The 14,699-nt window shown below is 36.9% G+C and overlaps 1 protein-coding gene across 3 annotated transcripts in view; it reads left to right on the forward strand.

Moving 5' to 3' along the window:
• L3MBTL4 (L3MBTL histone methyl-lysine binding protein 4) overlaps positions 1 to 14,699 on the forward strand; it is a 598,737-nt gene that overhangs the window by 36,389 nt on the left and 547,649 nt on the right. For 2 of the 3 annotated variants that reach the window (XM_056823686.1, XM_056823687.1), the window contains exon 2: positions 4,325 to 4,422. The exons of the other annotated variant lie outside the window; for it this stretch is intronic. The gene's annotated coding sequence lies outside the window, so the exon portion shown is untranslated. The remainder of the gene's footprint in view (positions 1 to 4,324; positions 4,423 to 14,699) is intronic. 3 annotated transcript variants of the gene reach the window in all.

A 14,699-nucleotide genomic window follows, 5' to 3' on the forward strand; every position in this document is an offset into this window, starting at 1 on the left:
CCAGGAGAGACCCACTAGCAGACCGTGATACTAGTGAGGGCCTGCTAATATTGCTGCATATTTCAGGTTGTCAGTGCACTTGGAGTTTGGAAAAATGTTCAAATTCTGTCTCAGACACAAACCTTGGGAAAACCTTGGTTTCCCTATTGGTAAAATGGGGATAATAATAGAACCTCCTTCCCAGGGTTGTTAGATAAATAGATAGCATATAAAGCCCTTAGAAATTCATATGCTCTTATATAAAGGCTAGCTATTATTAATGCTGTTGGATTGGAGAACCATTTTCCACAGGAAATTGTAGAAATGTTATTGTGTGAGATAACTGGACTGGCTAAATTTTAGAAAGCAGTTTTGTGTTACAGGGACAGATGACCCAGTAGATGCTTTATCTTGTCTTGCTTAACTGAAGTCTCATGATTCTTCTTTGGGAGAATTGAAATAGTGACTCTTTATGGGATGGGGGGGGAGGGATTGAGAGAAAAGTGACCTTGGGTACGTCATGAAATCTGTGAGAAACTGTATTTTCCTTCTCTGTAAATCAAATCACATTAATAAGCCTTTGTGAAACTTCCATCCAGTGTGGGTATAATAGCACTTGATCCCCTTCCTGAGGTTTTTTTTTTTAAACCATTACCTTTTGTCTTAGAGTGGATATTGAGTATCCATTTTCTAAAGCAGAAGAGCAGTAAGGGCTAGTCTAGTGATGGTGAACCAAGCTTTTAGAGACCAAGGGCCCAAACTACAACCCTCACATGGCATGTGAGCCACCCCCTTACCCCAGACAGGGCTGGGCAGAGGGATGGGGCATGTGAGAATGTCTTCAGGCTTGATGGAGTGGGGGAGGGGCCCCTTTAGGCACACATGCCATAGATTCGCCAACACAGGGCCAGGAAATGGAGATCAATTAACATGCCCAGGGTCACACAGCTGGAAAGTATCTGAGGCCAGATTTGAAGCCAGGTTCTCCAAACTCTCAGCCTGGTGTTCTCTCCATAGTGCTACCTAGCTGACCCTTCATGAGGCTTTAAAAAAACAACAACTGGGGGCAGCTGGGTAGCTCAGTGGATTGAGAGCCAGGCCTAGATTTATTTGTTACATTTAAGTACATTAAATACATTTAAATTTATTTGTTACATTTAAATATAAAATAAATAAATTTAAGGGGGCAGCTGGGTAGCTCAGTGAATTGAGAGCTAGCCCTAGAGACGGGAGGTCCTAGGTTCAAATCTAGCCTCAGACACTTCCCAGCTGTGTGACCCTGGGCAAGTCACTTGACTCCCATTGCCTAGCCCTTACCACTCTTCTGCCTTGGAGCCAATACACAGTATTGACTCCAAGACAGAAGGTAAGGGTTTAAAAAAACAAAACAAACAAACAAAAAAAACCCTTTCCTTCTGTCTTAGAATCAATACTGTGTACTGGTTTCAAAGCAGAAGAGCAGTCAGGACTAGGTAATGAGGTGAAGTGACTTGCCCTGGGTCACACATCTAGGAAGTGTCTGAGATCAGATTTGAACCCAGGACTTCTGTCCTTAGGTCTGGTGATCTTTTGCTACCTAGCTGACTCCTCAGGAGGATTTTAGTGAGTACAATTCTTTGTAAACTTTACAGTGGGTATTAGTGTTGGTAATTAATTAAACAAGAGGGGCAGTCTTGTAGAGTGTTTATAGAAAAAGAGGGAAAGAGGATAGAAGAATAAAGGGCATAAAGAAACCAATGTGTGCATAAAAAGTCAGCTAGCTTTGCCACTTTTTTTAGCATATGAAACATTTTCTCTCATAGCAAGTGCTTTCTATCTGTGGTATCAGGGGGAAGGAGTGTTGGCCTGAGAGCCTGGAGGCCTGGGTTTCAATCTCACCTTAGGTGTCTGTTTGTTGGCTGACTGTGTGGGAAAAGACAAGCCACTCTGAGTCTGATTTTTCATCTGCTAAAGGAAATATTAATCCTTCTTTTCCTTTATCTCCGTGTCCTTCTAAGGAAAATGCATTGACATGGTTGTTTGTGTTCTAGAGAGATAAAGATCTCAATTACAGAAGAATATCAGAGGTTTGTTTAGTATAAAATAATGACAAAGTATTTCACTTAAGTGTGCTTTTAGAATAGTGAATTCTACTGCCAATTAATTGTATGAATAAGATTTTTTTAAAATTTATTTATTTAGTCAATTTAGAACATTGTTCCTTACAAGACTCATATTCTTTCTCTCACCTCCCCCCCTCTTGTGTCCTATCCACAATTCCACTGGGTTTAACATGTCCTTGATCAGAACCTATTTCCATGTTGTTGATGTTTGCACTAGGATATTCATTTAGAGTCTCCATCCCCAACCATATCCCCTCAACCCATGTAATCAAGCAGTTGTTTTTCGGTGTTTCTACTCCCACAGTTTTTCTTTTGAATGTGGATAGTGGTTTTTCTCTTAGATCCCTCCAGGTTGTTCAGAATCACTGCATTGTCACTAATGGAAAAGTCCATTACATTCAATTGTACCACAGCTTATCAGTCCTGTGTACAATGTTCTCCTGGTTCTGCTCCTCTCACTCTGCATCAATTCCTGGAGGCCTTTCCAGTTCCCATGGAATTCCTCCACTTTATTATTCCTTTGAGCACAATAGTATTCCATCACCAACATGTACCACAATTTGTGGATTCTTAAGCTGTCTCTCCTGGAATGATTTTCTAAATCTTCTGTTTTGTGAATTAGGTGCTTCATATTTTCCTCAATTTTTTCATTCTTTTGGTTTTGTTTTATAGTTTCCTGCTGCCTTTTGAAGTCACTTGCTTGTAATTGTTGTATTCTGATCTTTAAAGACTGGGTTTCATCCCTGGCTTTTTGGTCATCCTTCTCCTTCTGGTCTGGTTTTCTTTGGAGGTCATCTTTCATCTTCTTTGCCTCATCTTTCATCTCCTTTGTCTCATTTTCAAGCTGATTCATTTTGGCCTTCAAGACACTATTTTCTTGTTTTAGTTCAAGTGTCTCTGTTTCCAGATGACTTATCTTGCTTTTTAATTTCTTTTACCAGTTGTCAGCCTGTCTTAATTGTGTTTTGAATTGTATTTTGAGTTCTTCCAAAGCCTGTGTCAAATTTGCTGGAGTTTCTGTGTTTTTGCTTGATGTTCCTTCATCCTTCTGTGTTGCATTTACTCTTTATTCATTGCCTGGTTAGAAGCTATTGATTGTAATTCCTTTATTCTTTTTCTCTTGTTCATATTTGCCCCTTCTTTACCCCCTGTATTTGCTTGCACTCTTGCTCCTCTCATTGTGTGCTGGATCTTTGGTTTTGGGCTTTTCTGTCAGCCTTCCCCCTTGGAGCTTAGTCAGGAAATCTCTCAGTGCAGTTTGTTGGGGAGGAGTGTTGGAGCTTGATATTCCCTGCCCTCTGAATGCTTTGATGAGATTAAACCCAGCTGAGTTGCAGAGCTGGATGTGCTCTGGGACCAAAACCTTGGGATATGGGGTGGTGGGGGGGGACAATATGAAGTGTCTGCACTGCTCCAACTAGGCTGCCTACTCTGGTCTTCTTTTCCAACTGCTTCCCCACCACCTGTGTTTGACTCTCTGAGCCTGGCACAGCTTTGCCTGCAATATACTCCCTCCAGACCAGCACACTTGCCAGCCCAGAGGTTCCAGCTACCGCTGGAGGCTCAGAGCTTTAGGTGGGGGAGGCGTCCTGGGACCTTTCTTCTTCCTTCCCCTTAAACCCAAGTGTTCTTGAATTCAGGCTTTTGGGGAGCATACTTTTTAGGTTGAGTCCAGCAGGAGGGTTCCTTGGCTCTGTCCTGTTGTTATGTTTGATTTTCAGTCCCCAAGGAGCATTTAGTTTGTAATCCATAAGGAAGGCTTTTCAGAAGCCTGAACTTTAACTGCCTCTATGCCGCCATCTTGACTCTGCCTCTCTATGTATAAGTTTTAAATGGATGAATTACCTTTTGATAATTGTAGTTTTTATGGAGCATATACTGTCTGCACCTTGCTGTGTGATCCTGGGCCAGTCATTTAACCCCGTTTGCCTCAGTTTCTCATCTGTAAAATGAGCTGGAGAAGGAAATGATAACCTACTCCACTTTCTTTGGCAAGAAAACCCCAAAGGGGGTTATGAAGAGTTGAATATGAGTGAAAAATGACTGAACAACAGCAATAACATGTGCTAAGTACTTTACAGATATCTCATTTGCCCTTCATGAGAAATCTGTGAAGTAGATGATATTATGATTCTCCTTTTTTTCCATTGAGGAAATAGGAAAATAGTTAAGTGACTTCTTCATGGTCATAAAGACAGTAAATACTTGAGGTTGGATTTGAACTCATGTCTTCCTGTCCCCAGGTCCAGTACTCTATCCACCAAGTCATCAGACTCTGCCTCTGGTTGAAAGGAAGTTACTGTTACTCTGTTACTCTGTTACTCTGTTACTTGTCCATAAGGTAAACACTTCGCATTCTTCTTCTCCCAAATGTCCAAGCCTTCTGTTACATCCAGAGGGCTTTCATGGCCTAGGTCATCTGCTGTAGCCCAAAAACCTTAAGTGATATAGATGGATGCCTGTTTTTCTTAGCTTTTTGCACAGTTTTTCTGATGGTACTGAATTTCAGCTGTCATAGCCTAGTGTGAACTGGCCCTAGGGGAGGAACATGTGAGTGCAAATGCTTCCCTTTGGCCAGTCTCTCATTTCTCCCAGGCAACTCTTTAAGACTTTAGAGAGATATACTGAGCAGTTGTGAATCTGCACCAGGGAATTCATCTCCCTTCCCCCCAAAAAAGTTGAAAATGAAGGACATAGATTTGGAAGTAAATCCAGTTGGAGATAGTTCAATTGGTTCTTCAGAATAGGTATTATACTAGTTGACCTCTGTATCTCCTAATTCTAAGATTCCCTTTGTCTATGTGAATGCTGAAAGCTTCAGTATGCCTATTTTCCTTGAGAACTTGCCTCAAGGGTTAAGTCCCAAACTGACTTTGTCTTAGACTAAACCAGGGATTATCAAGAAGAGTCCTTTAAGTGTCCTGAATAGGAGTAATAGAAATGCTCAAATCCTCAATCACCCCTTTTCTATTAGGAGTTTCCCCCATTGTATCAGAGGTTGTTACCTAGAAGACCTCAACACCTGGCAGTAACCATCCTTTTTATAGTTATTGTAATTGACCACTCCCTGATACCCAACCTCTGGCTACAGCCTCTTTCCCAAGCCTTCTTATAAACTTGTCAGTGTATGTTTGCTGTGTTTAATTCCCCAAAAGACCTATAAGATCCCCATGTTCTATTATTCTTTGGAGAATCATTTAGCTCAGGGATCCTCTCTGAGACACTGTCCCTAGAGCCTCCAGGGTTCGACTGTGTGTGGTATTTGGCTCTCTGTGGCTTCTGATTATGAAGGACCTATCTCTTTGTCGATTAAAGATTTGGTTTTGCTGACTACTTTAGTGGTTCTTTGTTTTTCCAGGTTTGGAACTAGGCTTCTCATCCACACAACCTTGGAGACTTGTGGAATACTTCCTTCTTCCTTCTTCCCTTCCTCCTTCTCTTCTTTCCTTTCCTTCCTCTTGAACTCTTAAGATCAAAAAGTGGCAAGGGGTAGGCAATTAACATTGTCACTTGCCTGGGGTCACACAGTTGGGAAGTGTCTGAGGTCACATTTGAACCAAGGCCTCCCTACTTCAGTCCTGGTGCTCTATTCCACTGTGCCATCCAGCTGGCCCAGCACCTTTTCATATAGGCCATTCTATATATGGAGTCCTTAATGATATTGTTTGCTTTACTAGTAAAATTCTCAGAGTAGGAACCTGAGGGATATTGTTACAGATAAAAGAGTGGTTGCCATAAACTGTGACCGCGAAAATATGGGTTTAAGACTTTGAATTGCCAAAAGCATAAAGATGATTTTTAGTGTCTTGATTAAAATAAAAAATAAGTGGTCTCCATGGGAAAAATTCCCAAATATGAAAATATTCAAGTCAGCTGGGTTTTATGGAGATTTTAATTAATACAAATGAAGGAATTAAAGAAAGGGAGAGACGGAGTAAGAGGAAATAATAGGAAGGCTAGGGCCTAGGCCAATGGTATAGGCCTTTTTCTTTTAAGAGAGAAAACTAAGTCAGTCTTTAATCACTCACCACAAGATTGTCCCAAGCAAAACTCGAGTGTTCAGAGAGACCCTGCAGTTCAGCTACTGAACTCAACTAAGTTCAGCCACCAAGAGACTCCAATTTAGCTTCCTAAGCTGAACTAAGTCCAGAGGCCTCTGACCTCCTTTTAAAGAGAATTTTCTCCTATGTCACCTCCCCAAAATTTTAACATCTACCAATCAAAGTAGATGTTTTCCAAAGGACTGACCATTCTTAATACACATCTTCTCTGGGTAGACTAAAACTTCTGAGTATTTCACACCTCTTTGCTAAGGTTGTCCCTTACAAGTTGCCTGACCTTTTAGTGATTAATTTGACCTTCATAGGTTCTTAGCACCCTTTTGTATTAGATATAAAAATAGACCCAGCTTAAGGGCTTTTGCCTCACTATAGGTATGAATTAAGTACCTTTTCTTTGTTCAGTAAGGAGTTTTACAACTTTATCTTCCCCTAAAGTATGCCTAAGTATGGGTGGAGTAATGCAAAGTTCTCACATACATTCCTGACTAAGTACCTTCATTGTTTAAAATGGGGAATAGCCTTAACCAAATGTTCCAAGGTAGAGTCTGATTAAGATTCACAATATGCAGTCATGATTTTCAGAACCCATACTGTAGTCATTAAGGAACTTCTTGCATGCCTTCTGTGATCTCATCTACCATGCAGATGGTAACCTATTCACATATTTTTATCCTTGACTGCTTTTGTCCATGCGTTCCAATAGATTGTCCATGGGTTGCTCACCAGTGTCTTGGGATTCTTCTAAATCTTTTGACATTGTATGAGTATTAGTGAGGCACTTGTGTTGTCATTTTGTTATGTGTTGGCCTTACTACAAGAAACATTTCCTAGTTTCCTTTCATGTTGTTACTTTCCTGCTGTTAATCATTTCCAGTTTATCCTGTATCTATCTTGTTTGTGCAGAGTTCTTTTCCTTATTAGACTGAGCTCTTACGAGCAGGGACTACCTTTTGCTTTTCTTTGTGTCCCAAGGACTTAGCACAGTGCCTGCCACGTGGTAGGTTCTAAACACTCGTTTATTGACTATTTTCTGCTACCATTCATCTCTCTGATAATAATTTTATGTTGTCTCTTAGCCATCTGTTGGTAAAAGTAGGAGCCCACTCACCATGGGCTGGACTGTCAGTACATATATTTAGCTGTCCGTTGTAAATGGACAGAGCAACTATATTAAGAGCCTTTTATTCCCCAAGAGCTAAGACCTACATCTTCCCTTTTCTCCTTACCCCAGGAGTGTAATGTTTTTGTTGTTGTTTTTTACTTTTTTTTATTTCACTTTGGCAGCTAAATAGAGGGTGCAGTGAATACAGCACTAGGCCTAGTAAGGAAGACCTGGTTCAAATCCATCCTTATTAATTATGTGAACCTAGGCAAACCACTTAAACCTCTCGGCCCCAGTGTTCTCAACTGTAAAATCGGCTTGATAATAGCACCTACTTTCTAGGAACACATTACTTGGAAAATTAGGTGCTAAATAAACTTTGGTTCTTATCTCTTTCCCCTAAGCACTAAAGGTTTTCCTTTCTATTTCTGTCCTTTTGGGAGTTTTCTTATACCTGAATATTTTTTCCTTCTTCTGAAGCCTTTTACTTTTATCCTTTAGGGCAGGGATTCTCAAAATATGGTCCCTGGAATACTGGGATACTTTTGAGAGTCTTGGAAATCCAAACCATTTTCATAATAAAATTAAGATATTATTTGCCTTTTAAAATAATCTTTTTTTACAAGTACATATGTTTCTTTTTTTGCATAATATATGTATAACCCAGATCAAATCCCCTCCCACATACAGGAGGGGGAAGGGAAGGGAGGGAGGGAGATAAGTTCAATCATATATCAGTGGAGTATTGGGCCTGGAGTCAAAAGGTTCATCTTTCTGAATTTAAATCTGTCCTCAGACATACACTTACTAGTTGTGTGACCCTGAGCAAGTCTCTTCATTCTGTTTGCTTCAATTTCTTCATCTGTTAGATGAGCTGAGGGACAAAATGGCAATCCATTCCAGTATCTTTGCCAGGAAAAGCCCAAAAGGTGTCATGAAGAGTCAAACATGACTGAAAAGGACTCAGCAATAACAAAAAAAATATGAATGATTTGGGACAAGAATTGAACTGGGGCAGAAGAGGGAGAGATATACTGTATTTGGGAAAGTTTATTATTATTAATAACCCTACTCTTTTCTCCTAGAAAGACCCTTCTTTTTCCTTTTTAAACATGAATTATTTTTATGGAAGTGTGATATGGATGCAAATCATGGAATAGCATATGAATTAAAGTTATAGCAAAATGACATTGGATAGAAACAGGAATCCTTCCATCTATATTCAGTATTTTCCCTGAAAATGTCATCCACTATGTACCTGAAATGCTGTATTTTCTCTGAAAGCTTTGTGCTTAAGAAATAGTGTACAATTTATTTTACTACAAGTTGACTGCAAATATCTTGAGTATTGACTCTTAGAAAGTTTGTTGCTAAATTATTTTGTCTCCATTTTTGTTGAATTTTTTATACTTACTTTGGTTTGTTGAATATATTTTTTCACTGCTAGTGCTTTTATTCTTAAAACCATAAACCATTAATTTTTCCATCAAAACAATTCATATTTTAAAAGTAACATCTCACTAATTAGCTACCTGGAACAGAGCCAAGAACTAAGAATGCAGCAGGAAGATCTTAGCAGCCAAATTAGATGAATCAATTTCATTTACTCAAGCTCCTGTGTGTTATTACTCAGAAAGTTCTTGGAGCAAGCATTTGCTTTTATTTGACCACTTAAAAAATAAATTTTATTATTAGTTTCTGAAAATACAAGTAAGAAACAAGTCAGGGCAAAATAATTTCTAATATATCTTTTATATCTCCATTTATTGTGAAATTTCCCGTTTTTTGATTTTGGTAATTTAGTTTTTCTCTTTAATTTTCAGTTGGTTTTAGTAATTTTTAAAAGTAATTCTTCAATATAATTGTTATTATATTTTCATGAAAGGATATATAATATATTTTCAGTTTTCTGTATTTATTTTGAAGTTTATAGGTGATCAGTTTGTAGAGGCATTATGCATATCTGGGAAATGTGTACTCATTTTTTTTTTGTTATGCAATTGTCAGAGGACTCTCCTATCTATTTTCCCCAAATTTTGTTTAGTTCTTTAACTTATTTTTTGTTAGTTTTATTTAGAGCAAAAAAGGATAATTTTTGAGGTTCCCTACCATTCTTGGTTTGCCATTTATTTTTCTTTTTAATTCAATATGTTTTTCCTTTAAGTGTTTAAAAATTATGCCATGTGTTGCACATATATTAAGTATTGAAATGAATCTATTGTATAATCTACTTTTTAGTAAAATTTAGTTTCTCATTTAATTCCCTTAAGTTTATTTTTCAATTGCCTTGTTTGAAATCATAATTGCTTTCCCTGAATTTTTGTGGGTATATGAGTCATAATAAGTTTTGCTGCAACCTCTTATTTTAATTCTGGATGAGTCTTTATCTTTCAAATGTGTTTTTTGGAAGCATCATTGAATTTTGCTTTCTAATCCATTCTGCTACCCTCTTTTATTTTATGAGTGAGTTTATCCCATTCACGTCTATTTGTGTATTGTGTATTGCTAATTGTTTTTTTCTCAGTCCTGTTCTTTTTCTCTATATTCCTTATTTATTTCAAGTTGTTAACCTTTTTTCCTTTTAATCTTTTTTTTTCTCCTCTCTAATTTTTTCATTATCCCCTCTCTAAGCTTAGTTTTTTTTTTTCTGCTTATGACTAAACTTTTCCCCTCTTCCTGTTTCCATTAGTATCTTTATTAAGGGGTACATGGATACATCCTATATCAATCTCTATATGTGTTTGTGTCTGTGTTGTGTCCTCTTGACTTAGATTTAGATCAAATTTAGACCAAAATGAAGTTTAATTTTCAGCTGATTTTAGTAATTTTAAAAAATTAACCTTTAATATAATTTTTATTGAATTGTAGTTATTAAAGCATATGTAAAAAATTTTCAATATATACCCACTAGACTCACTCTTTTGATGTATATAATTTTTTTTGAGCAACTAATTATTTTTATTAACACATTTTCCCATTTTCCCTCCCATTTTACCCTAGTGAATTTTTCTCTCTCCCTTTCTTAAAGAGTATAGAAGAGAGCTAGGCCTAGAAATGGAGATCCTGTCTTCAAATTTGGCCTCAGCCACTTCCTAGCTGTGTGATCTTGAGCAAGTCACTTAACCCCAATTGCCTAGCTCTTATTGCTTTTCTCCTTGGAATTAATACTTAATATCAAGTCCAAGACAGAAGGTAAAGGGTTTAAAAAACAAACAAACAACAGAAGCATAAACAAAATGTACAAAATTGTAAGTCTTCTGTCTCACTTATTTCTGTGACCCCTTATGGCATTAGGATTCTGAAAGAACCCCCCTTTTTAATATTACTATCCTGTTACCCTTTCAGAATGTAAACAGTTCATCCTTATTACGTCATTTTTCTTTATTCACTTGTCTTTATTGTTTTATTTTTTTTTACAATATTTATATTTCAGATTTCTTTTTCCTTTTTCAATTTTTTTTGGTAGGTGTATTTGAAAGTTATCTATTTCTTTGAAGTTTTATTTCACTCTCATAGTATTTTACTACATTTTCTGGGTAAGTTATTCTTGGTTATAGATCAGTTTTTCCCTCACCTTTTGGAATATTTCATGCCTTATTCTCCATTTCTGTATAGTGTTGTTTGTTATATCTCTTGTATTCATGATTATGGCTTCTTGATATTTGAATTCTTTCTTTCTGGATACTTATAATATTTTTTTCTTTTGTTTGGAAGCCCTAGATTTTGTTAATTATATTCTTGGAGTTTTATTTTGGGGTTTCTTTTAGATGGTGATCAATGGATTCTGTTTTCATCTTGTTCTCCTGTTCTAATATGTCTTATTCCAATATTTTCCAGTGATTTCTTGAAATATGATATCCAGGTCCTTTTTTCTTTAGGTCATGGATTTTCTTGTAACCCTATGATTTGTAAGTTATTTTTCCTTGCTCTATTTTCCAGGTCATTTATTTTTGATGGATGGTAAAGTGGATAGAGCTCCAGGTCTGGAGTCAGGAAGACTTATCTTCCTGAATTCAGATCTAGTTTCAAACAGTTAATTAGTGAATAGAGTGCCAGATCTGGAGTCAGGAAGACCTGAGTTCAAATCTAGTCTCAGGTACTTCCAAGCTATGTGACCTTGGTCAAGTCATTTCACCGTCTTTGTCTCAGTTTCCTCATCTGAAAATAAGCAGGAGAAGGAAATGGGAAACCATTCTTATATCTTTGCCACGAAAACCCCAAATGGGGTCACCAAGAGTTAGACATGAATGAAACAACAAAACTTATATTTTTCCTTTGTTTTCTCATTCTTTTGACTTTAAAAAATATTTTTCCCCCCTGGAATCATTCATTTCCATTTGAAACATTCTGATTTTAAGAAGTTTGTTAACTAGGGTAAATACTCCTAAAAAAAGAAAATATATAATTTACTCTTCTATTATGCTGTTATTCCTTTTTTCCTAGTCTCCCGTCTGTAGCTCACATTTATTTTATAATCTTTGAAAAACTTGTTTAAAAAACTCATTTCTTAGAAGTTTTCTAATTGCCCTTGTATATAAGCTTTATGTTATTGAATTTTCTCTTCTTCCAGATCTGTACTTTGGTCATCTTTGGCATCAGTAAAGTCCTATTTTTTCAGCCTCATTTTTGTTGTTGATGCCTCAGGAGTTGTTTCAGTGTCTCCCCTACTCTGAGGATCCATTCAAGATGAGGATGGTTCCATTGGCCCAGGGGTGTCTTTTAGACTCTATTCTCCCTTTCCTGATTGAGGCCAATGTCTTTTTTTTTATACCAAGAAAACTAAAATTCTCCTTTCCTCTGATTGGGCTTAGTTGAAGCCCTTTTTTTTGGATGATGAAAGAGAAGAGTGACCAGCTTTTTTAAAACTCTCAGTAAATCTCAATTTGCCTTTTTGTTGTTGTTGTTGTTTATTAGACCTAGTTGAATGAGGCCTTTTTTTTTTTGTGAGGGAGAGAAGAATGAGGGGCAAGGACTTTTAATTTTTATTTATTTCACTATATTAAGAGCCTTTTATTCCACAAAGAGCTAAGACCTATATCTTCCCTTTTCTCCTTACCCCAGGAGTGTAATGTTTTTGTTGTTGTTTTTTACTTCTTTTCATTTCACTTTGGCAGCTAAGTAGAGGGTGCAGTGAATATAGCACTAGGCCTAGCCTGGTTCAAATCCATCCTTATTAATTATGTGAACCTAGGCAAACCACTTAAATCTCTGCAGGCCCCAGTGTTCTCAACTGTAAAATGGGCATGATAATAGCACCTACTTTCTAGGAACACATAACTTGGCAAATTAGGTGCTAAATAAACTTTGGTTCTTATCTCTTTCCCCTGAGCACTAAAGGTTTTCCTTTCTATTTCTGTCCTTTTGGGAGTTTTCTTATACCTGAATATTTTTTCCTTCTTCTGAAGCCTTTTACTTTCATCCTTTAGGGCAGAGATTCTCAAAATATGGTCCCTGGAATACTGGGATACTTTCTGAGAGTCTTGGAAATCCAAACCATTTTCATAATAAAATTAAGATATTATTTGCCTTTTAAAATAATCTTTTTTTACAAGTACATATGTTTCTTTTTTTGCATAATATATGTATAACCCAGATCAAATCCCCTCCCATATACAGGAAGGGGAAGGGAAGGGAGGGAGGTAGATAAGTTCAATCATATAACTTGAGTGGAAATTTATTATATATAATTGATTTTAAAAAGTAAGTACAAATCAGTAAAAAACCAAATACATATATTTCTTAGACTAGATTTTCTTCATTTACTTCAGCCAGCATAAAGAAACAAATTGAATACATCATCATGTGGGTATTCAGCTGTCTTCAGTTGAACCACTTGTGAATGATACTTGCAAAAATATATAAAACAATAGATTAACAAAAGCTCCTTGGGATCTCCAGTTTTTAAGAGCATAAAAGAGTCCTTAATAATTTAAGAGTTTAAAGGGGTCTTGAGGTAAAAAAGTTTGAGAATCTTTGCTTTATAGCATCTGGAACATTTACTTCTTGTGTAAAGAGATGAGATGTTTAATAATTATATCATTTAGTAGTGCAATAGAGGTAAACTCTAGTTTCCTTCTAATCTTCCATCTCGTCTCTCTTGTTTTAGGAGAGAATGCCTCTGAGGGAAGGAGGTGATCAAAAAGTATGTGAGGTACAGCTAAGTGGTATAGGGGATACAAGGCCAGGACTGGAGATGGGAGGTCCTGGGTTCAAATGTGGCCCAAGACTTCCTAGCTGTGTGACCCTGGACAAGTCACTTAATCCCTTTGCCTAGTCCTTTCCATTCTTCTGTCTTAGTATTGATTCTAAGGTGGAAAGTAGGGATTGAAACAAAGGAGATTAGTCTCAAAGATTTAGTCATTTGGTTTTATTTAATATAGGAGTTCTGTGCAACCCTTTGGGATAATAGAGTCTTCATTGATTACGTAGTAGAGTAGTAGTAATTAACATAGTAATGAATGATCCTCTATCATCAAGCCATTAAATTATATTCACTATACTCTAAAGAAAGTAAAGAACTCTATAACCTACTTTAGATTGATTTCCTTAAAATAGTTCTAGATATTAAAGAATATTGATACATAAGTTTAGTTATTGATAACATTTGTTGGTACACATTTTTTAATTATTTCACTGATTGAGATAAAAGAGGTATTATTGTATATTTGTACTTGACAGAGAAAGTGGAGAGAAGAAAATTAGAGTAAATCCCGTCCCTATCGTATCATTAGCAGGAGCCCTTAAATATCTAGGAAATGCATGCCTCCTTGTGTAATGCGATTTTTCTGTCTTGTTTCCCAATTGGAACCATAAAAATTTACACTATAATTGAAGAACATTTTAGTCAGACTTCTTCTCAGAAAAGAGCTCTTTTAATTTAGTTATGATTATCCTCATTGTCAAAGGAAAACCCTAAATGTAGTGGAGATGACTTATGTTCAAAGCAAAGAAACCTTTGTGAACGTTTAGAAGAGTGGAAGTTGCCATTTCTGAGCTTTGTTTAAGAAGAGATATGTTCACACCAGAATGGATAAAAAGGAATATAAATTCTCTTGAGTTCCAAATATTAAAAAAAATCCGAACTGTTATCTTTTGTCTTAGACTCAATACTGAGTATTGGTTCCAAGCTCTTACGCCCAGTAAGAGCTGGACAATGGGGTTAAGTGACTTGCCCAGGGTCACACAGCTGGGAAGTGTCTGAGGCCAGATTCAAACCCAGGACCTCACGTCTCGTCTAGACCTTGGTTATCAATCCATTTACCCACCTAGCTGTTGCCATTCCAAATATTTCTAATCAAGAAAAGTCAAGGAAATTTTTTTTTCTTTGTCATCTTGTGTACTCTAGAATAAAATATGAAACATATAGGGACACTTGGCTGTGCTTTTGTCAGAAGTTTGTGTGAACTCTGGGCAGATGGCCTGTAGGAAATACACATCTCCCAGACAAGTATACTT

This window comes from Monodelphis domestica, chromosome 3 (assembly GCF_027887165.1).
Source record: "Monodelphis domestica isolate mMonDom1 chromosome 3, mMonDom1.pri, whole genome shotgun sequence".
Taxonomy (NCBI): Eukaryota; Metazoa; Chordata; class Mammalia; order Didelphimorphia; family Didelphidae; genus Monodelphis; species Monodelphis domestica.